Here is a 25,366-nt window from a genome sequence, read left to right as displayed (position 1 = left end):
TTTGGCTCTGAATCCAGCTTGAAGTGGGGTTAGTATATTATTCTCTTCTATCCAACTCTGTAGGCGTTGGAGAAGAAGCCTAGAGTAAATTTTTTGGCTCACATCTATTAGGCTTATAGGCCTATAATTACCTGGATCAAGGGGGGATCCCTTTTTATAAATAGGGATAATTTCGGCACCCGTCCAGGTAGATGGGATCGGTGAGCCTTGTAGGATGGAATTGAAGAGAATTTGGAAATAAGGGGCCCAAACCTTTGGTTCGTCTTTGTAAAGGTCCCCTGGAATACGATCCAACCCCGGAGCTTTATTAGCTTGAAGCAGGTCCAAAGCCAAGTCCACTTCTGGTAGGGTCCAGGGGGGTGCCAGCCAGGAAGGATCCTTTAACATTATGATGGCTGGGGGATCGATGCACCTACTAGTGTTAATCGAATATAGTTTTTCGAAATGGGAAACCCAAGCATCCTCGGAGACATTTGGGTCAATCATGGTATTGCCCTCAGGGCTTCCAGAGTGGACAAGATTCCAGAATGTTCTTGGGTCTTTTGCCACGAGGGCTTGCCTCATTGCGACCCATCTTTGCTCTTCCCACTCAGACTTAGCTGCAGAAATTAGCTTTTTATAAGCTCGCCTGGCTTCCCTGATAAGTAGGGGGTTACCTCCTCTAATGGCCTGAAGTAGTTCCTGTTTGGCTAACCTACATTTCTTGGTAAACCAAGAATTAGACTTGCCTGACATCTTTATATTGGGCGGACCTGAGGTATAAAAGGAACCGCCCAATATAGCTACTAGATCTTTATGAATTTTGTCCATATCTAAGATTTCATCATCTGCACTGCTATTAGTCTCTCCCTTAAACACCCTGTCAAGTAGGGGGAGAATATCAGAGTACAAGCTGGCTATTGCTGTTTCGGACTGTTTTATAGTTTGCCAGCGAATCCTCTTCCCCCCTTGTATAATTCTTAAATTACCCGCTGGAGGAATAGCTGTATCTAGCCCTGAGTTCAGTAAATGAAAGTTTAAAGCAACTGTCAGGGGGTCATGGTCACTCTCTGTGCGTCTAATTACTTTAAAATCCAGGATATTGGGCCATAAATCTAGGCTCACCAAAACGTAGTCGATCACAGATTCATGTCCCATTCCCCTATAAGTTGGTTGTCCTGGGGTATCACCGCCAAATCGACCGTTACATGCTCTCATAGAGAAAGCATAAGTAAGGGAAGTTAGCTGAAGGGCCTTCGGAGTCCAGTTTTTAACTGGATACATATTAATGGGAGGTATAAGTCTAGCCTCATCTTCTACGTTTGTCAGTGAAGTCACTCCGGACAAAGGCTCAAAGTGACAATTAAAATCCCCACCAATCATCAACGCTACCTCGTCATGGAATGATTCCAGAAGTTGTGACAGGGAATCTATAGTGGTAGAACGACCACCTCCTTGAGTACTTCGCGAATAGATATTAATAAGTGCAATCTTAGGAATATTTTTATGTAACAAAAGAATGCACAGTATATCGGAGCTTATTATATCAACCCTCTTGATATTAAAACCAAGATGAGTGCCTACCCAAACACACAAGCCCCCCGAAGGCCTCCCGCGATGTCCCTTTACAGCAGGAAGCATATAAGTAGTATAACCTAATCGATGGATGGGTTCAGTTGACCAGGTTTCCTGAAAGAGACAAATTCCAAAGGGGTCAATAAAGGAGCACCATTCTGGATTGCCAATGTTAGTAGCAAGACCCGCAATGTTCCAGCTAAGAACTTTGAACTGGTTATCGATATTTGGAACAGTCTCTTCATAATTAAGATGGACGGGTGGGGGGGCTGTAAGAATTGGCTGTGTCTCAATAACACCCCTCAAAGCTAAGGGTTCAGTACAAGCATCCCGCATAGGACCATTAGAATTGGCGTGGTTGACTTCTGCTTCCAAGGAAGCTGGACCCTCAACAGACATCACCAGCGGTTCACCATGATCTCTCTTGACGTCAACATTATCATGAACAATGGAGGTGTCTCGTTCAAAAGGGGGAACAAGACCAGCTACTTGTTTGCTGGGAGGATCAATGCATAGTGGCTTCACACTGATCACGCCCCCATCCTGGAGAGTCCTCAAACCCCTCGACTGCTGTAATCTTCAGTCGCACCCTTCCATGTCTGTTAACACATCGAACCTATTTACAGTCTCCAGCGGTGTAAATGGTCTTAGATGCTCCATTCCCCTTATGATGTTTAAATTGTGCCTAGGGGGAACAATATTCCACCCAAAGGGATCGGCAACAGATACTGGATGTTGAATCTGTGCAGGGCATCCCATATCAAGAGAAGCTAAGTAGTTCTGATAAATAGGTCCTTGGCCTCTTGCATAGGATGTAGGGAAGACCAGTGATCTTGGATAGAAGTACGTTAGTGCACGGGGTATGATGGAATTCATTCCATTGCCCGAGGGCCAATTTAGAATATGGTCCACCACTCGAGGGTCTCTAAAGTTCACTACAACTACATCACCCTCAAGATCTTTGCTTCTACCACCCAGCCATGAGAGTCGTCTGACATGCACTATTTCTCCATTAATATTACTTTTAATAGGTCTTAAAATATTAAGCCAGTGCATGATTTTACTTTTTAGTTGGACGAACCCTTCCCTTTTATTATCTATCAATGAGGGGACCCCAGTCAAAACGACCACATAAGGCACGGCTTCAGGGGGGAGTTCAACCATTGGACCTTTGTTCAATGGCATCCTTTTATATCTGGAGCTCCGCACCCCCTCCTGCTGTTTATTTGCAAATACGTTATCCGTTCCTCTCTTCGATTCATTAGCAGATGTAACTGCTGGTTTGTTTGCCACCCTAGGAGGAGGTGGCCTCTGTTGAAGGGGTTCTCCTAGATTAAAAGGTACTGATGCAACTTTGGGGGTTTGACTATTCGATTGTACACCCAGGTGTGAAGAGGGCATCACCATATTCGCAACATCCCTTATTGCAGCGTCCTTGCTCCTAATAGCACACTCAATGGTTTCGAGACGTTTCTCCACCCTCTTAAGCTCCTCTATGATTGGAGAAACAAGGGACCTAAATAGATGTTCTATACTGTCTAATAGAGGAGAGGGGGGGGGCTATTTTCAATCCCAAATCAACAGAAGGGGCGGCAGGTACAGTAGTACTTACTTCCTTGTCTAGAAGAGTGGATTTGGGAAAATTAGCTGAAACAGCAGTAGGGGCCTGATGTGGTCTAATGTCCAATTTGGAATGCCTACCAAAATCTTTATGGCTAGTCTTACATTTTTGGTATTCGCCCCCTTTTCGCCTTCTTTTACCTGGAGGAGGGCCATGAGCCTTAGGCGGGATTGTTTTAATCACCTTGTGACGGACGGATTTACTCCTGTTGGTAATAGGACTAGTTAGATTAGCAGTTAATACACTAGGGCTAGGAGGCTTGTGGTGGCTGCCAATCTGGTCAGTTAGAGGGGTAGGAGTACATGTAAAGTCTCGTAACAAAAAAGGGACGCTCGCAGAAGGTGTAAGGTTATCGATATCATTATGGCTGTCGCCACTCGGGAGGAGAGTCTGAGACATCAGATCTGTAAGAGACCGACCTCTCAGACTTTCGACCGAGCGACGCCGCTCCAACCTTCGCTCTTCCAAGATTAACTCCCTGTCTAGTTCAGTGGGGACCCTTATAAAATAACTGTCAATTGTACCAGTTAAGGACCCCCCCGACTTTTCTACGATAACATTGGCCACACTCTGAGCCATAGCAACAGCGCACAAGCACAGATCAGTACAACACAATGGGGGCGTTAAAGTTTAATTTATAATTCAGTATTGCTTGTCATCGCAAGTTCTTGAATTATCGGGGATGGGGTAATACAACTCTAATTTGTTTAGTTAACTGGCTCCTAAAATATGTTTTGCTTGGGGCCCCAAAATTCTTAAGATGATACTGCTGATAAGCCAGAGGCTTTCTGTTTTTTTTATTTTAATAACTGCGGTTTAATGTTTGTTTCCCCCCACCCCACTCCTCGGGGATGCAGAGGTTGGTTGCTAACTGTGGCTGGGGGGTATTGGGACCCCGACCTTTTAGAACCAAGATCCAATCTTTAAAGCAACAAACTTTCAAAATCCACCTACCATTAATGGACATGAGCCAGGCGATTTTTAAAGTCTCACCTAGGCAGCACTTGCGCTATCTCTGCAATACATGCTGTATTCAGGATATGGGCTTTAAAAGCTCTGCCCATTTTCAAGGACTGCCCCTGTTACATGTGTTGTTTACTCTGAGCTTGTGAGCAGTCAAGACCAGTGCTCGTGGTTTACAGAGCTCTTTTGTAAACAGGGCTGTAATCTTGCTCTTATTTTGCCACATTTGCTGTGCATTCAAATACCGAGGTCTGTTTTGGCTGCAGCTGCCTCCTCCTTCCTCGTGCTTTTGAATCGCAGAGCCTGGCATCACATTCCCTGCCTTCCTATGGCTGCTGTCACCTTCGTCTCAGAGCTCAACAAGCATTTGCAATGCAATATGTCTTGCATTTTCTAGAGTTTGAGCTATTGGCATTGTAAATTACAATGCCACTTGTTTATGTGTTTTGAAAATCTTCAAGTGGTGCGTAAAGATGCACTTTGTACTTATAGTCGTTGCTTACAGGAAGCACGGCTGACAGTAAAAGAAGCGCAGTTACTGCCAGCCTTGCTTCTCATAAGCAAGGACTATAAGTACAAAGTGCGTGTTTACGCGCACCGCTTGCAGGTTTTCAAAACTCATAAATAAAAGGCATTGTCATTTACAATGCCAATAGCTCAAACTCTCGCAAATGCGAGACCTATTGCGTTGCAAATGCTTGTTCTTTTTAGGCTGGAGCCTGGGCCACTCATCAGGCATTGACACCACCATCAGCCATGCATGAAGGGCAGCAAAATAATACAGTTTTTGATTGTAGTGAGGAAAGTGAATGAGTCGGCATGAACTGAAACAACAAACCCCCAAACAAAGACCGATTGAAAAAGTAATTGTTATAAAGGAATGTGTGTGGAGCAAATGAATTATGTGAGAAAGAGAAATAGCTCAGCAATCACAGCACGAACAGTGGATGGCCAGCAGAGGGATACTAATTAAAGTGACTTAATCAGCACTTGGTCCATGCGCCATGATCAGAAAAAAAATGACGTATGACAGACGCATGTCAAGAGCTGCATAATGCGAAGGCAGCAAAGAAAAGCGATGATGATGTCAAAGAATGGTAAGCTATGGGTGGGTTCCAAGCCAATTATTAGTCAATTTGAAAGAAGATATAAATGAGAGTCATGCGTCATTGATGGAGTGCATAGAGAATCCTTTGAGGGAGAGCTTATCCAGCCTGAAAAAAGAGATCAAGTCAGACATTGCCGACCTGAAGAGTGACCCACACTCCTTGAAGCAGTGTCTGAAGGCACAAAAGAGTCAATAAGACATGAGCCAGGCATCAGACCAAATAATCCACACTTCAATTTCTACTCTTGAATCACAAGTACAACCCATACAAGGGAATATGAAGATCAAGAAAATAGATCTTGCAGAGATAATATATATACACCTGGAACTGTAGAGATAAAACGGAAGAAGGGGATAATTCTTCATGCCTCAAAGAATTGTTGCAAAAGGTACTCAAATTGGAATTGTCACAGGAACTGGGTGCAAGGCCTTGTGACATAGTGTTATGCATGGGGGCTTTCAGTAAAATGAAGGGATTATTATGCAGGGTAGAAGGCTAAAAGAAGTATTCTTCACAGACTGTAAGATACTCCTGTATAAGGATTACTCCATGACAACGCATCAACAGAGAAGAGACTTTCACCCACTTACTCTGGAACTTCTACAGAAATAGATACAATATAGATGAATATTTCCAATGCGCCTCCAGTTTTCCTGGAAAGGGTGAGAAAGAACAATTAAGGATCTTGAAGAACGTGTGGAAGCAAAGTTCACAGTTAATTATCATATGCATTTAATTAACAATAGAGAGACACAAATGCAATTTTTGTACTGTGTATGTAAAAAGTTTGAAAATTGACATGAGTGGACCTAGTCAAGTTTCAATTGCACTTCCGGATGCATGTGATGTGCAAAGCAAGCTAGTGTATTTTCTCTTCGATGTGCCTCATGTGTGACCTTCAGTATTTTATTAACTGTACGAAATTCAGTTACCTTTACCGTCCTGTTAGGACAGTATCAACCAAATGCTTCTCGTATGTGTGCATAATGTTCCTGAAGGAAGTAAGGTTTCAATTAAAGGCCATTTTGTTTGTCCGAAAAGAGATGTTGTTCATATTTTCAATATCATTTTGTTTTCTGCTGTAGGGCATAATACAGGATTATTTAATAGAAGTAGAGTAAAACTCATTACAGCATGTGATGTGTATTATTGGATAGCTCAATGTAACTTTTACATCGTGCCACAATCACCGTATTCTTTCCATGTTCAAAAACGTATTAAAGCCTTTATTTGGGATGCTAGCCAGGTTCTTTTATGGTCCCCATAGAGAGCAGACTCCGCATTAGTTTGTTTACTGATATGTACTGAGAATATCTTTCAGGGTCTTCTCTCCGGCTTCACTGAGCAGTCCCTGTGACAAATTGGTGTTTAATTATCTTGTGGCAGACCATAACCGGTTCTGGCTATTGGCTAGAACAGGGATCAGCTTCTACTGCAAATTCTAATTTACATTTATTTGCATTTTGAATTGATTGACTAACCACTACCTTTTTGTGTTCTGTAATTATTTTTAAAATATATATAAACCTTCATGGTTTGTACTTTGAACCTTCTCTTGTGTGGATTTTTCAGTGTGGCTTTTCTTTTGTGAATTCTTTTGGTTACATGAATTTGTGTTTAAGGTTCAGATCTTTAAAGATTCAAACATAACCCCAATCCATCAATTGGCTATTTTAAAGCTGAAAATCGCTAACAAAAAAAAGAGCATAATACAACTACAAGAGGAGGAAAGTCTACAGGATACAAACAAATCATTTGTAAATGTTGGTGGAAGAGGGTGCATGATTGGAGTGAAAAACCCCAAATCAGAGAGAGGGAAATTAGCAAAGAAGAAGAATAGAAAACCTTTATGTGGTTGAAAATCTGAACTTATTGGCAGCTTTGTTTTTAATGAACAGACAAACTGCACAGCTGAACCGGGATGTGAGACAGCTCCCGGTCCCTACACAGAGACTGTGATGAGCACTGACTGCTAAGCTACAGGAAAATCATACTGATGGAAGCAGATCTGTAGGCCAGTCTGCAATTATTCAAAATTGAACTTGACATGAGTGTGATATTTTTGAAGAGCTGATGGTGCTGAGGTCAGACTTAGGGGAAAGATATCAGCTCTAAGGACTGATATAGACTTGGCAGGTAGGAAAGTCATCTAAGGAAAATGCCAGACACAAACATTAAAAGAGAAGCGTGCATTGCAGGAGTAGAATTGTGCTACCCTAGAAATGCAAAATTGTGCCATCACTAAAAAGGTCAAGGACCTTGAAAACAAGACCCAGAGAGTGAATATCCAAAGTAGGGAGTAGGGAGCTGAAGGGTCAGCTTTGTAAACATATGTAGGAAATTGACATCTTTTGCATTGTGTATCCCCAGATTATTGGCTTGACTGCATTTGCAGGCTTTTGAACTCAGAGAACAAGTGTCTGTGCTCTCTTTTTCAGCATGATGAAATTGACATACTTCTAATTTCCATATTTATCCTATTTATAAGTTCCTGGGTTCCTGGTACATAATAGAAAGTGTACCCAGGGCTTGTAAATTGAATGTCACTAATGGATTGGAGCACTCATTGTGCCACCCACAACAGTGGGAGCGTAAACATTAATTTAGGTCTACCATTATACCATTGGTGGTTTCAGTATTAAACTGCAAACTTCAAACTTGACCTGTCAAAATAACTCCTTATGATATTCCTTAACCACCCTTTAAAGATGAATAAGTCACCCTTTAGTAGGCCTCACCACCATGAAGCTGGGTGCTTGGTATTTAAAGTGGGACATCTAAACGTTTGACCGGAATTATGTCCTTACAGTGAAAAAGCACCAAAAGGTATATTAATTGTAGCAAGGTTGACTTTTCCAGTTTTATTTTCAGTTAGGAAACAGTTAGTGTCGGAACCCCTTTCAAAGGGCTGCTGGGTATGCAACAGTGTTTGGGCTTAATCGTGCAGTTGAGGTCCTTTTCACCTGATGTCCCAGGGCCCGGCCTTCTATGGGTCCTGTGCAACTGGGCCAAGTAACCCTTCTGCACTTGAGTCTCAGTGGTAGTTGTGCCCGAGCAGTCAAGGCTTCATTGGGGGTAATGTAGATGCAGGTCAGTGAACATGACTCATAACTCAAAATACAAACAGTGGGCACAGTAAATCAATGTCCTGTCCAAGGCTTACTTTTCTAAGAAAATAAGTATTTTATTTCTAACTCTATACATGTAAAGGTATGGACATTCAGAAGTCACAATTCTGGTTTGTGGTCGGGGCATTAGTAGTTATCAGACAAATCCCTGACTCACCTTCTTTTGTGTAACTTGTTTGGGTTTATTCCCCATTCACTGGTAGCCGCATCCAGGGAATGAAAACTATTAGGCTGTGCTCAAGAGTTCTCCCTGTGACTCTTTAGGAATTAGTCAGAAGTGTCTATGATGCCACTGCACCATTAGCAACAAGACCCCCCAGAGCCCCAGAGGCCCAATTTCCATATTTCCCGCTCCAGAGGTATGGCAGCATTGAGTTGTGCAGTGCATGCCCTCTTTTTGAGCACACCCAAGTACAGATCATTTATGGTGAAGTCAGGCTGCCCACAATGGATGTGGTGGCACCCAGTGGCACAGGCTCCTCCTGTCGAGCAGCACTGCCAGCCAGTTTCCAGTGAACAGAGCTGCTTTTGCTTGCTAGACACAAAAGGCAAGTTCCCCTTTACAGGAAGGAGAGGGCTGGTATGATCCTCCAGATCCCAACCAGGGATCCAACGAGGGTGCGACATCCTTGGAGGCAGCTCGGTGACCATTGGGGATTTTGTCAGGTGCAGATCACAGTGTGCGGAATCGACCAGCTGGTCACAGCAGTTCTCTTTCCATTCAGGTGATGAACCGAACCCTAGGCCAAAGTGGTACCAGCAGCCCGTCCTTGCATACAGTATTGCTTCTGTAATCACTATCCTGCACAGACCCTCGTTATGTGATCGCCCACACCACTGCAACCGCCCTGGCATAGGTGTTGCCAGTTTTGGCAGTCACAAGTCCTGTGCACCTGGCCCCCACTGTGGTCTCTGGTGATCCCCTCTGAAATATGGGGTCACTGCTGTGGGGCTAGGTGCTTCCTACCTAGCACTTTGGTTACAACTCAGAACAACTGTGATCCTCTCCTGGCTTATGAGGGTCGCAAAGCTGATACTGCACATGGGTAATGGCCTGATCGGTGCACAGCTTCCCACCTCGCTCAGGGAATCTTCGTGCAGGGCTCCCCACTGGACCTCGCTCCAGCCAACGCTCTCCTCTCCCTCACAGGGCACATTGGTCTTCGCAAACAGTCAGGTGATGGTGCTCCAGGCTCCAGGGCAGGTGATCTTTAGTGTCCTGGATGATGTCCCCTAACCCAGCAGGGAGGGAGGGCAGGTATTTGCCCACAGTACTGGTCACAGAAGACGTTTAGCAGAGCTTCTTCTTCTCACGCAGCCTGTCTGGTTGCTTGGCAGATGGCAAACATTTGGGGACTCAACCACCACTTCTTATAGTCCTTTGCCAGACACCAATTGTGATTTAGGGTTTGAGTCTTCGAAGTTGTTTGTTGGTGTTCTGCTTCTTTTGAAGTGGATATTTCTCTCTTCTTTGCAGCGTGAATATTTCTGGATTCACTATGCCGTGCATTATTCCGCGGTCTGGTGGTTGGGTCCGGAATCGTAGTCTTTCTTCTTTTTTTTTTTTTTGTAGCCCACGTGGGCGTCGACGTCCCACCATTTGGTGTACCTCTCATGAAGTCGGCATTCTTCCTGCAGAAGCTCCCACCTCGGGGCGCCATCTTTAGATTCTTTTTTTCGCCGTTGTGTCTGGATCGTTACCGTGAAGCTCCAGAGTTTTTTGGGAAGAAAAGAAGAAAAAGCATGAGTTTCATCGAAGAAGAAGTGGAGGAAGACTACAGAAAGGAAGATCAACAAGCGGGACGACGAAGAAGGAGGAGAACCTCGAGATCTTCGAAGTCCAACGGAGAATGCGCACTCAGGGACACTGAGCGCAGGAATGAACAAGACACCCTTTAAATTCTGCCGTAACTGCCACCATAAATACGCGCAGAAGGACCAACACCCGGTCTGCAATCTTTGCCTGCCAGTCGACCACCAGAGCAAAGACTGCAACGCCTGTTCCGCCTTCACACCGAAGACGCTCCGGGTTAGAGAGAGACAGAGGAGAGTGCATTACAACATGCAGGGCAAGGGACAGGCCCCGTCGCTGTACGAGCTGGGCCTCTCCACCGACGATGAAGACAATGTCGCCGAGGGACCAGATGACTTCACGGTCGCAGAGACCGATAAGAAAATGTCTGATAAGGTAGGAGAGACGTCAAACACTAAACCCTCGACAGGGTCCCGAAAGCCTGAGTCAGACTCTCGAAAAACAGAGTCAAAGTCCTCGAAAGGAGCACCGGTGCCGAAAATTTCGACAACCGCAGCTGCATCCAAGGACGAAAGGCCTGGCGGATCCTTCGGAAAGGTCGCCCAGGTGGTGAAGACCGGCAAAAAGCCAAGGTCATCGAAGCAAGGCCAAGAACTGGGGCGCTCGACTTCAAAGGAAAAGGTCGCGTCGATGCCGGCTCCGGCGAGAAGACCCGCGCTCGACGCCGAACAGGCCTCAGAGCTGGAAAAGAAGAAGAGGAGGCTCGAGGCAGAAATGGAGAGCATCCTATAAAGGAAAAAGGAGTTAGACGAAAAAATGAAAAAATTCACGAATCCCACGAAACCACCGTCGGTCATCGTAGACGTCGAGGAACAGGAAGAGTTCGACACCGAAGAACTGTCGAAAACTCCGGGAGAAGAAGAAGAGGACCTATACTCTGAGGGAGAGGAAGATGATGACCAACAATCAAACTACGGCTCGGCGCCGTCGACGACAGAGGACCTGGAGTGGCAGGACCTCGACGCCGAAAACCCGGAAGAGCCTGTGGAGACTTACCCTTCGAGGCCTTCGCCGCCAGATGACATTGGGGCCTACAATATGGTCATCAAAAGCGCAGCTGCAGCTTTTGGGGTCAAGCTGGAGGAAGAAAAGCCGAAAGCAGACTTTTTACTGGAAACACTGCAGCATGCAGGTCCATCACACCTAGGACGGAGAAGAAGTATAAGCACTCCTCACAGGACCCTCGCTACATCAAGGGATCCATCACAGCGGACTCCATCATTGCGTCAACTGCCAGGAAAAGGGCTAATGTCCCGGCAACCTCTGGCCCACCACCAGACAAGGAGAGCAGGAGGATGGACCTAACTGGGAGGAAGATTGAGGGAAACGCGGCAATGCACTGGCGCATGGCGAACTCCAATGCCCTACTGAACAGACACCAATACCAACATTGGGACGAAATGGGGGAGCTAATCAAGCACCTCCCCGAACAATACCAGCAAAGAGCCTTGCACCTGGTGGAGGAAGGGAAGAATATCGCGAATTCTTGCCTTAAAACGGCCTTAGATGGAGCCGAAACATCAAGCAGGTTGATGACAATAGGGATAACGGAAAGAAAGCAGGCCTGGCTCAGGATCTCAGGCTTCAAGCCGGAAGTCCAGAACAACATACTGCACACCCCTTTCAACGGGGAAACGCTGTTCGGAGCCCCGGTGGATCAAAAACTCACCCAGCTCAAAAAGGAGAATGAAACAGCAAGGTCCATGGGGGCCCTGCAATTCAGAGGGATGAGAAGAGGTACCCCGACAAGGAGACCATACGGAAGGGGCGGAAACCAGCCGGGAATGTCACACCAGACTTTCCAGCAGGGCCACCAGGGCGACAATCACGGCCAGCAGGGGCAGCAGAAACAAAATTGGCAGTACCAGCCTTAGGGCCAGTCCTTTCGCAGTAGAGGGAACGGACGAGGGCAAAGACGAAGAGGGGGAGATCAACCCGCCTCAAAGTGACTCCGCCCGTTGAAGCATGCTCATCCACAAGATCCCTCCGAGGGGAGAGCACAAAAAATTCAACAAGAGAGGGTTACACAGACCAAACGCCAACGAGCATGCAACACCAGTAGGCGGCAGGCTGAGACGTTTCCTTCAGGAATGGAAAAAGATAACAACAGACAAATGGATACTCAACATCATACAGTTTGGATACTGCATAGAGTTGGAAAGAAAACCACCGAACAGGAAACCAAAGAGAAGGGAACACTCAGGACAGGAGCTAGTGCAACTCGTAGAGGAAGCACAAGAGCTACTCCAAAAGGGGGCCATAGAACCAGTACCATTCAAAGAAAGGAACAAGTGAGTGTACTCAAACTACTTCCTGGTACCAAAGGTGGACGAAACACTAAGACCCATCCTGGATCTACGGTTCCTAAACAAGTACATAAGGACACAAAAATTCAAAATGACGTCCCTACAAGAGGTACTCCCTCAGATCAGAGACGGAGACTTCATGTACACCGTGGATCTCAAAGATGCATACCTGCACATCCCAATGAACAGGCAGCACAAACATCTGTTAAGATTTACCATCAACAAAGATCACTACCAGTTCACAACCATGGCATTCGGACTAAAGTCCGCACCAAGGGTTTTCACAAAATGCCTTGCGGCAGTGGCGGCGTACCTGCGGAGGGAAGGGATTCATGTATACCCTTATCTCAACGACTGGCTAATAAAAGCAAGTTCACGCAAAAGATGCGAGGAACACGCACAGCGGGTCACAAGGACGCTAACAAAGCTGGGATTCTCCATACACTGGGGGAAATCCTCAATGGAACCGGAACAGGTGAAGATCTTCCTGGGGGCACAGATCAACACCATACAGAAAACGGTGATCCCCAGCGACAAGAGAACAATGGCCCTGCTGAGGGAGACGCGCCTCTACCAGAAGGGGCGTGCTCTGACAGTGAGGACAGCAAGCAAGATCATTCACCTAGTCCCCAATGTACGCCTGCACATGAGACCATTCCAGGAATGGCTGCAACAACAATGGTCACAAGTAACCGGAAGTTGGGTGGATCTAGTGGTTGTAACGCACACACTGCAAGAAGAGATAGCGTGGTGGAACAAGGAGAACATAACAATAGGTAAACCCTTGACACCACCAAGCCCGACGGTGACCATCACCACAGACGCATCCCAGATAGGATGGGGAGCACATATGAACAAGCTCAGAGTGAGGGGTCTGTGGACTCCAGCAGATGCGGTCAGACACATCAACTACCTGGAATTGAAGACCGTATTCCTAGCCCTGAAGGCCTTCCAGAAAAAACTGTACAACCAGAAGGTGTTGATACAAACAGACAACACGACTACGATGTTCTACATCAACAAGCAGGGAGGAACACAATCATTCCCTCTATCCAACCTGGCTCAGGAGATTCGGTGATCGGCCATCCCACTCAAAATAGACCTGCTGGCCATACACCTACCAGGGAAGGACAATGTGGAAGCAGACTGGCTCAGCAGGCAGACTTCAGCATCCCACGAGTGGGAGCTCAATGGACAGGAAACGCAAAGGCTATTCAGAAGGTGAGGTACACCGACGATAGACCTGTTTGCAACACACCTGAATGCAAAATGCCAAAACTTCGCATCCAGGCAACCAGAAAAAAAATCCCTGGGGAATGCCCTATGGATAAGCTGGTCAAAAACATTTGCCTACGCTTTTCCCCCAATACCACTGATACCTAGGGTACTCAACAAATGCAGGACAAGCAACATGACACTGATCCTAGTAGCACAACAGTGGGCGAGACAGACCTGGTACTCACAAATAATGGAAATGGCACAGGAGCCACCCCACAAGTTCACCAAAAGGAAGGACTTACTCTCCACGCAAAACGTAGAAGTTCAACACCCCTTCTTGCCGGTTATTATGCCGTAACTTCCATGATTCCTTTACGCTAATAGGCAGTTTCCATACTAGGAGTATAACAGATAACTCGCTCCTTTAAAGGACGCAGGAGATTGGGCTTTGTTCATTCCTTCAAAGTCGTTTCTTAGGGACACTGGATACCTTACACGATTGGGTGATAGAATTTTTTGAATCCATTCAATAGGGAGGCTCAATCTTGCCTCTGAGGCCTTGATTCATCCAAAAAGACTCGTGAAGATCATGCACTAGCTGGTTACTATTTGAGCCCTGACGAAGTTCCCACTGGCTAAAAGGGGAACGAAACGCGGAGGCTGTGCGCCAGTTTATAAATAATGGAATAAAAGAAATACTTTTTGGAACAGATTTCTACTCACTTCCTTGACTTCACAATGAGTGCACCTTCCATTTCTTTTGAAAACCCAGAGCCAGAGAGCCTAGCGGCATGGATCCTGAAGACATAGAGTTCGCACACCTTAAGCTACCACAAAGCACCATGCGAGTGCTCCAGGAGGCAAGGAGACCAACGACACGAAAATGCTATGGGGAGAAATGGAAGAGGTTCACACAATGGTGCAGCAAAAAGAAACTGCAGAGCAAGTTGACAAAGGAATCAACGGTGCTGAGATACCTCACACACCTACTAAAGGCTAAACTATGTTCATCCTCGCTAGGGGTACACCTAGCAGCGATTGTAGCTTACACACGAGATGAGACGGGGGAAGTTTCTTTACATCACGAGTAGGAAAGAGATTCCTGGAAGGGGCGAAAAGGATAGCACCACCAAAGAGGATGCCACCGCCGGCATGGAACCTCAACATAGTCCTGACGGAACTTATGAAGGCACCCTTTGAGCCCAGCCACAAGGCCTCACTTCAAATGCTGACAATGAAGACAGCTTTTCTGGTGGCAATAACCTCGCTGCGCAGAGTAAGCGAGCTACAAGCACTAACACTGCAAGAACCTTACATCCAAATACACAAGGACAGGGTCGTAATGAGAATGGACCCACACTTCATGCCGAAGGTGGTGTCGGCATTCCATTTGAACCAGACAATTCAAATACCGAGCTTCTTTCAGAACCCAGCCACAAGCGCAGAAGGGGCACTGCACACTCTAGACGCAAGAAGGGCGGTGATGCACTACATCGAGAGAACCAAGGAGCACAGGAAAACGAAGCAGTTTTTTGTGTCCTTCGCAACCAGCTTCCTGGGTAGACCAGTAACAAAAAGCACCATCACTCGATGGATCGCACTGACGATACTATTCTGCCACAAACAGGCAGGGCAAGAACTATCGGAAGGGGCACGGGCCCACTCCACAAGGAAGAAAGGAGCAACAATTGCTTTTCTGGCTAACACACCCATTCAAGACATATGCCTGGCGGCAACATGGGCTTCAGTGCGCACGTTCACGAAGCACTACTGCGTGGATATACAAATGAACAAGGAAGCAAAAGTAGGGCAGAAGGTGCTTCAACATTTATTCTACGACCAACGCTCATCTTCCACCCAGCCACCACAAAGATGACAAACCGCTACAAAGTCTATGCACAGCATAGTGAATCCAGAAAGATTCACGCTGCAAAACGAATAGTTTCTTACCTGTCGGTGTAGTTTTGCAGCTTGATGATTTTTCTGGATTCACTAGCGAACCCACCCACCTCCGCCAGAAAGATGAGGCTGGAGCAGAAGGTGGAAAGACAGAAAATAGAGAACAAGAAGATACTTAAAAGAAGTGTGTAAAAGAATATGATTAAGGAGAAAATAATAAAATTGCCTAGGATTAAAAAAAAAAAAAAAGAAAAAAGAATCCTTAGATGGTGCCCCGAGGTGGGAGCTTCCGCAGGAAGCGTGCCGACGTCACGAGAGGTACACCAAATGGTGGGACGTCGACGCCCACCTGGGCTACAAAAACAAACAAAAACAAAAAAGAAAGACTACGATTCCGGACCCAACCACCAGACCGCGGAATAATGCACAGCATAGTGAATCCAGAAAGGTCTTCAAGCTGAAAAAGTACACCGACAGGTAAGAAACTATTCGTTTTCTTTCTTCACAATAGATGTCTGTCACAGCTTACATGACTCCAACGCTGACCAACTCACAACACAATTTATAGGAGTGACCACTCATCTGGATGTCAGGTACAGTGATATGTGCATCAAACGGTTTTCACAGGATTCCAGCCCTACTCTATGATTTCCTTATCATGCTTTCTTGAGATGTGTCCAGGCCTCTCCCTTGTGATATATCAACTGAATCAAAGTGCACACTCTTGCAGTGCAAAGGAAGTCTCTCCCTTCCGTACAGTGTCTGTCTCTCAATGCTCACAAGAATGCAGCAATCCACAAATCTGTGTGGGTGATTCCTCTTCTCCTCACATCTTCACCATGCAGGCCTGAGCTTCCCAAAATGAAGCCCAAGGTCCTTCATATAATGCACCCTTGCAGGCTTATTTACTCAGTGTTCACTCGCAACACACTTTTTGTCCAGCACTTACATCCCTATGCATTGTACCATTGCATGTACACATGCATTTGGCACATACACGTAGTCTGGGCACACTGTTCAGTACTAAAGCTTTCCTATATTCAATCAGGGTGTACTTATTTTAAAACACAGACAGCAGATACACTCATTATGTGCGCTGCACAAAATAGCATCCTTCATTGTTGTCCTTCACGCAAGCACACATGCTTTTCCTGCACTTGCACTGCACAGCACTACATCTCTCATTTTGGGTATTTCTCTCAGGCATACATACACCTAGTACATGTACAAACCACTCATGCACTCTACAGTACTGCTCCATCCCTGTAAGGTACCTTGCCCAGGCACACATACAACCAATGCAGTCACTACTCATGCGCTTTGCGGCACTCTACATCTACCTGATGTAGGCCAAGGGTGATTTAAGCACACAGCAGCAGAACCTTTAAACAAGGTGAGTGAGCATATAAGCCCAACTCCAGTGAAACTGGGTAAAAAGGCCCTGTTTACTACTACTGATCTGATCACTATACGCTGTCACCATTGTGCATGTGCTGCTTAACTCCTAATGAAGGTGGTAGCCTTCCATAATTATGAGGGTAGTGCTTTGGGCACCCATCCAGGTCCAACAAGACCTCAGTCCATGAGCCAGATTATGTCATGGAACAAACACATGATTGTTGCTCGCCTATGACAAAAAAGTCAGTGTTAGGGATTCAGACAACATTACAGTAGTACACTCACGGCAGGGGTACACGTCTTTACCATGCAGAGGACATTTCCATCTCAACAGGTATAATGCAAAAACTGTAATGTAATAAAAAAATTGAATTCGTAATAACTATTTAAAGAAAAAGTACTTTTAGAAAATTAACCTTTCCCTGCCTAAAGCCTGCGATGAAAACTGCTTCCAGAACTGGATGAAAGCCTTGGGTGTGGCGGGGTGTTTCTGTTCCTCTGGCAGGATGACCATCTAGGCTGTGCCCATGAAGTTGATTAAATTTAAAGGGGCCTACCCTGTCACAGGCAAATATTAACTGACAACTGTTCAGGGCCCTTCTTTGTTCCCCCAGTCAGGCAGGCACCAATTCCTGTAGGTAAGGAACTGCCACTAGAACTGTCTTAGAGTGACCAGAGAGATGAGGTTGGCTTTCAAAGTGTACTCCTCCTAACATTTTCTGAAACCTGGGACCTATAAACCTTTTGGCTCCAAGGACCTCCAGAGGACCAGGACCAACCTGCCAGGCCGGTCTGATGAAGGAGCGTTGCCGCTGGAATAATGATTCAGGTTGCTAAAGCTCAGTTCTTTCTGCAGCAGCAAATCTGATTCAGAAGGACTTTGTGGAGAAGGTATCCAGCCTTGTGAGACCTCTTTGACTACAACCTGCAGCCTTGCCCTGCTGGAAGAATCCAAGCTCCAAAAAAGTCTGAACCTAGACCAGGCGAAAGGATCCAAAAGGTATCTTGAGGCGAAGGACCTTCCTTGGGTAGGGAATTAAAATTATTCAGTTTATAATTTCTCCACCAAAGTCAACAGCTTCACTGGGGCCTGGTTCAGTGTCTTTTCAACATCATGGGACCCTCTTTGGCTGCAGCCTGCTGCCTCACCCCACTGAGAAGTTTTTACTTCCATTTGAAAGACTAAGGGCCTGATTTAGATATTGGCAGCTGCAATACTCCATCACAAACATGATGGATACCCCGTCTGCCATATTACAAGTTAATTTTATCCTATGGCTATGATAATACAGCGTGCGGGATACCCGTGATGGGTATACCGCACGCTGTATTATAATAGTCTGTGACCGAGTATCCTATCCGCGAAGATGTAAATCAGGCCCTAAGTCAGAGGTAAAACGTCTGACCAGGATCCAACCTAGTATCTGTATCTGATCTGTGCTCCAGGGCAGTCAGCCTTAACTAATGCTCAGGTACTGGTCAAGTACAACCAGTTAACCATGGTTGCCACATAACCATTTTTAGAGCTATTTTGACTCTTAAACTTTAATAAGTCATACCTCTGGTTTCTCTTTTTGTCATTTTGGTTTGATTTTTTTTTAATGTACTGTATTTTTTCTAAATTGGTTTGGGATTTTTCTTCTGTTGTGTTTTGACTTTATTACTGTTTTGATACTGCAGAATTACCTAACACATTGTCTCTAAATTAAGCCTGTTGGCTCTGTGCCATAGCTACGAAAGGTTTGAGCTCAATTTAATTTAGTGACTTTAGTGATGCATCCTAACAAGGATTTTGTTTATTGCTTGAGGGTTGTTCTGACCATCCTGAACCATACTCCTCATTTCTTACATTTGTGTTCAGCTGTGGGATTCTGGACTTGTGTAGTGCAGTATGACTCAGTAATTTAAGTAAAAATCAAAAATCCCTTTTGTATTCTGACATCAAAATGAAATTTTTATTTTTAACTTGACTTGTGAATTTTTAATTGATTTATTTTTTATTTTTCCTACATTCACATCCTCAATGTTTGCACCTATGAAATTTGAAAGAATTGAAGTTTATCTGAGCAGCATGGAGAGCCTCAAGATGGAAGATGGAAGGAAAATGTGCAAAGCGGGATGGCTGAAGCTGGTCAGAGAGTCCAAGAAGGACGACCAGATTCTAAGAGGAGCATGGGAAGAAGTACGCTTGCTTCAATCCAAGAACAGGTGCAAGGGGAAGAAGAATAGGAAGAGATGGAGGGCAAAATTAACGTGTAATTGAGGGGGCTCCAGTGCTAGAGGAGTGTGTGTCCCAAAGAGCAGCATCACCTGCATTATCCAGGGCATGAAGCAATGTATCCTTCTGTAGTTTGTCCACAACCAAGCTAAAGGACAGACAAGCAAGGAGGGCCTAGAAGTTGCAACTGGCCACAATGACTCTTGCGGCCCTGGAGGAGAAAAAGGAGTCTGTGAGAGCAGGATTTGAGGATTAAGAGGCCCTCTGATTCCAGTGAAGATGGTGGCAGTGAAAGTGAAGTGTGCGGGAGAGGTAAAAGAGTTCACAACCACAAAGACATGGTACCTAGCTATCTGGTGGAGGATGGCATTGGTAAGCGCTTGGCAGCATGTGAGGTGGTCCTGGTTATGCATTGAGTCCCACAGAAGAACTGGAGGGGCTAGTCTCTGGAAGTCAATGTTGATTGCCTGGAGTGATAGCCCAGAGGCTGTAGGGGTAACTGACCAGTTGAGATATGCCCCCATGAAGGAAGCCCTTAACACCAAGTTTGGTCTGACCCCTGAGAAGTATCACCTGAGGTTCAGGGATAGCCAGAAGCAGTCACACCTGTCATGGGTTGATTTTGTGGATTCTTCCAGTAAGTCAATGAATGGTTAAATGAAAGAGCAGCAAGGTGAATGATTATAACAAGCTTGATGATGAAGGAGCATGTACTGAAAAATAGTTTTACAGAGTTTCTCCAGCACCTAATTGATATCATTCTCACTGTGCTATGAGAGCCTGGGAAGGAAGCTGATGTTTGGATCAGCACTAAAGTGACCATAAACTTACCACAGTGAAGGTATTTGGGGAGAACCACAAGAAAGGTTGACTGGTTCTCCACCAGCAAAAGGAAGTGGAAAAAATTATAACCATAAGTACTTCTCTAAAGGCCCCCAAAATAATTTCCATGAATGGGAGTCCAATTGCTCTTCTGAACATAGGAAGGGAGGTTTAGTGGAAAGAAACCCATTTGGTCTTTCCAGCTTCAGTGGTATGACTGTCTCCAGTCACCACACAAAACAGGAGATGCCATTTGATATAAAAAGAAGCAGCCCCCACAGGTGGGCCCAGACCAGGTATTTCCAACGAAGTACTGCGGGAGGAGATTGGCCCTGTCAGTTTTGAGAAAAGCGCAGACGGTATCCTAATGTCTGTTAGTGACAAGGAGATTGTACCCACACTCTTATGTTTGATGACACTAAAAAGAACAGGCAGTGGAGTAATATCAATGGGCAGAGGGTGGAGACTCTGAATGACCCAGGAGCTAGCATGACTATGGTTAGGTGGCATCTGGTGTCTTCAGGGCAAGTAATCCCTGATGTCATCTGCCAGGCTGTGATAGCTCACAACTATGTAAGCTACTATCCTGTGGCATTGGTTCTTATGGAGTTTGCTGGGGTATCAGGTTCTCTGAGAGTAGTTATACATCTAGCAATGCCTGTAGATTGTCTGGTGGGGAATTACCTGGAGCATACCATCTGGAAGGAGTTGGTCAGGTCACATCTTGAGAAGTTAGGCTTCCCTGAGTGGATGCTGCTGAGCACATGGCAGCCCAAAGGGAGGAGCAGGAAGGACCTGGAGCCTGAAATAGTGGCCATTGTGCCTCCCAGAAGTGGAAAGCTAGGGGGTGTCTGAAACCCGCCCAGCAGTTTTCACGGTTCTGGTTGGGGAACATATTTCTGACCTAGTAGACCTGCCTGAGCTAGACATCCCACGTTTAGTTCTCCAAGATGCAGAGGGAGTGCCCCACTCTTGAGGGCCTACTGTGGCAGGCCAAGTTCAGGAACAATGGTGACACCTCTGGTGATCACATTTATTGGGAAAGTTGTTTCCTATACTGTGAGCCTAAGATCCCTGATACTGGGTGAACCGGAGTATTGGTGGTCCCAAAGTGATATATGGCCTTCCTATTGGATTTGGCTCATGCCACACCCTCTGCAGGACATCTGGGGCATGCCAAAATCTTAGATCGTCTAGTCGCCCACTTCTATTGGCCCCAGAGAAGGACCAAGTCAGATGTATTCTGTGGGTCCTCTGTGACTTGTCAGGCCAATGGCAAGTCTGGACTGAAGATCAAGTCTCCCCTCCAGCCTCTCCACATGGTGAGAGGGTGGGCATGTATGTTGTTGGGCCTCTGAACCCCAAAACAGCCCTAGGGAACATGTTCATCCTGGTCTTGGCAGACCATGCCACCCAGTATTCTGAAGCAAAACCCCTGATAAGAGTGAGTGCACACGTGGCGGTCTAGGAATGAATGGAGAGTTTTACCAGAGTGAGGTTTCCCAAGGAGGTAGTGTCTGACAGGGGTACCAACTTAATATCTGTCCACATGAAGGCCAGGTGGGATGAGTGTGGTGTTAACCTCCAGTTCTTCACACCATACCACCCCAAGACCAATGGGCCTGTTATAAGGTTTAACAAGACCCTGAAAGGTATGATTCTGGCTTTGTCAGAGTCCCTAAGGTATACGTGAGATGTCCTGTTATCATGCCAGTTGTTTCCCTATATGGAGGTACCCCAGACGGGAGTGGACTTCAAACCCTTTGAGCTTGTGTTTGGGCACTCTATAAGTCTTGTCAGAGAGAGGTGAGAGCAGGCTTCTATATACCCCCCACAAGATGTTGTTAGTTAAATTCTAGCCGTCAGAGCCAAGATAGGGTGCTACATGAAAGTGACCACTGAGATTTCAGAGGCCAGCCAGCAAATGATAAAGCAATAGTATGACCAGAAGGCTGCTCTAGCAGAGTATCAACCTGGCCAGAAAGTGTGGATTATGGAGTCCTGGAACCTCGAGGACCCCAGGAGTGGTGGAAAGGGTGTTGTCAGGTAAAGGGAAGAAAATGGATGGCCACCTTCGTGGTGGAACTTCTTATACCCAGAAACCCTTTTAGAGCACTGCATGTCAACAGACTCAAGCGAAACTTTGAGAGATGTGAGGTAAAAATAGTGATAGTGAAAGATGGTGGTGAGGAAGAAGAGAGTGAACCCCTGCCTGACCTCTTGTCTTCCAAAGAACAAGATGGTTCAGTGGAGATAGTCATCCTCTCCCCCATACTGACAAAAGAGCAGCAGAGAGACTGTCACTAGTTACTGGGATAGTTCTCATCTATTTTATCACTTATCTAGCACTCACCAATCGGTATGCCCATCTCATTGACACTGGGGAAAGAATACCTATCAAACATAAAATGTATAAACTATCTGAAAACATGGGAGCCAGCATTAAAGATGAGGTTTCCAAGTTTCTGGGTTGATTGAGCCATCCTTTAGTCCCTGGTTCAGCCCAGTAGTTCTGGTACCCAAAGATGTTCCACCAGTAACCACCTCAGTAGTAGGGTTCTGTGTGCATTACAGTGGCCACAGTTTAGTCACCAGGACTGATGTTCATCCAAACCTCAGAGATAATGAGCTCATTCACAGGTTTGGAGCTGCCAAGTTCCTCAGTACCTTTGATTTGACATCAGGGTATTGTCAGATTGCTCTAACTGTGAGCCCAAAGAGAGATTAGCATTATCCACACCAGAAGGGCACTTGCTGTTCAGGGTCATGCCCTTTGGATTGAAGAATGCCTCTGCCACTTTCTGAATGTTAGTCTTGGCTGATTGGAGAGATTCAATGCCTCCTACCTGGATGACATTGTTATCTTCAGTTCCAACTGGGACAGCCATCTATATCACATGAAATAAGTAATTCAGTCCCTGCAACAGGCAAGCCTGGCTATCAAGGCCAGTAGGTGCCAGATAAGACAGGACACTGGGGTGTACCTGGACCACCAAGTTGGTGGAGGCAATGTACAACTTCTCCAGTCCAGGATTCAGACCATTATGCCCTGGGAACCTACAAAGAACCAGACCCACGTGAGGGCCTTTTTAGGCCTCACTGGGTATATCAGGAGATTTTGGAAGGGATAGGGCACCATTGTTGCCCCCATGACGAACCTGACTTTCAAGAAGCAGCCAAGAAGGTTATCTGGAGAGAGGTGCACCAAAAGGCCTTTGACACTTTGAAGGAATCCATGTGTTCAGCACAAGTACTCAAGGCACCTAACCTCAGTAAATAATTCCTTGTGCATGCAGATACTTCAGAGCATGATATTGGGGCCATTCTTTCGCATTTGAATGAAGAGGACCTGGACCAACCTGTAGCCAATATCAGCAGGTGGCAACTACCCAAGGAGAAATCATGGAATACAATTCAGACAGAAACATTGGGAGTGGTCTAGGTACTGCATACCTAGTTGAGGCTAATTTTCAGGTTCAGACAGACTACAGAACCTTCAGATGGCTGATGCAAATGCTGGGGGGGAAATCCTAAACTGATGAGGTGATCGATCTGCCTACAGGATATGGACCTACTTGAATGACCAAGCCAATGCTGATGGTCTTTCCAGGTATTTCAGTCTTAGCAATGGGAACTCCCATGGATGTGTGGAGTTTTCCCCACGTTTTGCTGTGGGTGGCCCATATAGGAAATTACCTTTTTTGTGGTGTTCCCCAGATTTTTGCCTTTACTGTTTTTGTGGACTGTAGAACTCTATTCACCCTAACTGGCATATTTAACTTACCTATAAGTCTCTAGTTTAGGGCACAAACTGTACCCAGGGCATGTAAGCTAAACGTCACTTGGGGACAGCAGCACCCATTGGGCCATCAACACCTGTGACAGTGCAAACATTACAGCAGGTCTAACATTGTAGCCTGGCCGTTGTGGTTTTAAACTGCAAATTCGAACTGTCAAAATAACTCCTTTTTTAGAGGCCTAAACCTTCCTTTTACATTTTAGCAAGTCACCACTAAGTAGACCTTACTACCTATAAGGCAAGGTGCATTGTATTTAAAATTAAGATATGTAAATCTTTATTGTCAAACATCTCCTTACAGTGAAAAAGTCCAAAAGTTATTTTCACTGCAGTAAGGCTCGCTGTTTCACAGGAAAACACTTGGTTATTTTATTACATTTAATAATACTCATTTCGGCTAGGATTGTTTTCCCCCAGAGCGGACAAAGTCAATGGGGATCAGGAGGTGTTTCTGTTTCTCTGGCCGGATTACCACCTGGGCTGTACCCAAGAACCTAATTTACTTCAAAGAACCCTACCATGTCAGACAAATTTTAGCTAACACGTGGGCAGGACCTTTCTATGTTACCCCTGTCACACATCACCAATCCCACTGGGAGATGAGTTGCCCCGGAACTAGTTTAGCATGACCATAGAGAAGGGGTTGCTCATTTTCTTGGCGATACATCTGCTGTGGGCACTCAGACACTGCACAGTGAATAAAAGGTCTTGCCATTTTTGATTCAGGGAGAGAGGGGCACTGTGAGGTTATTTGCTGTAGGACACAAAGGAAGTGCTGCAAAAGCGGGCAGGGTTACCCCTGGAAACATTTACCCTGTTGGCAGGACTACTGGAATTATGCTGCAGGGGAGCACCAAATTATGTGAAAGGGTTGAATAAATTTTATGGCAAGAAAAGGCGAATCATGCAGTATAAGGCAGACAATTTGTGATAGTATTACTACATTATTTTGTCATTTTTTCACATGGTAGCACTGTCTAGACAAAGCTTTCACATTATTATTATTATCAGTTTTATGCATTTTATCCATTTGAGCTATGAACAATGTTTTTGTTAACTTCTCCAGATTATGCAGCAGATGATGGGTGATATGGCAAATGCTGCAAAACCATAGAAATTTGGAAAATATAATGGCCACAGAATTGCATAATGTCACTGGTCCTGCCTGTTGGTTAGGGAGGGGACAGGAGTCACCCACACCCACAAACTGCTGCCAAGCATAACTGTGGCGCCTATAGTACCCTCCTCAGAATATTACTGGAGCTATGAAAGATCAGAAGAGGTCTAAACCTGTTGTTTGAGGCCAGAGAATAACCTAGAAGACTGGACCTTCTCTCCCTCCTGTGCCTAGGACAATTAATTGCACTTCAAGGGTCAGTTGGCTTACCCCCTGTTCAAGCAACACGGACACAACAAGTTACAAGAGGCCTTGCTGGCAACTGCCCAGCTGACCAATTCCAACTGGACCAGCCCTTGACCCTCCTGGTGGCTTTTGCTGGAGTGAGTCTTGACCCGCAA

The sequence above is a fragment of the Triturus cristatus genome, chromosome 9, assembly GCF_964204655.1.
Source record: "Triturus cristatus chromosome 9, aTriCri1.1, whole genome shotgun sequence".
In the NCBI taxonomy this organism is placed as follows: domain Eukaryota; kingdom Metazoa; phylum Chordata; class Amphibia; order Caudata; family Salamandridae; genus Triturus; species Triturus cristatus.
Note: the sequence above shows the minus strand (reverse complement) of the source record.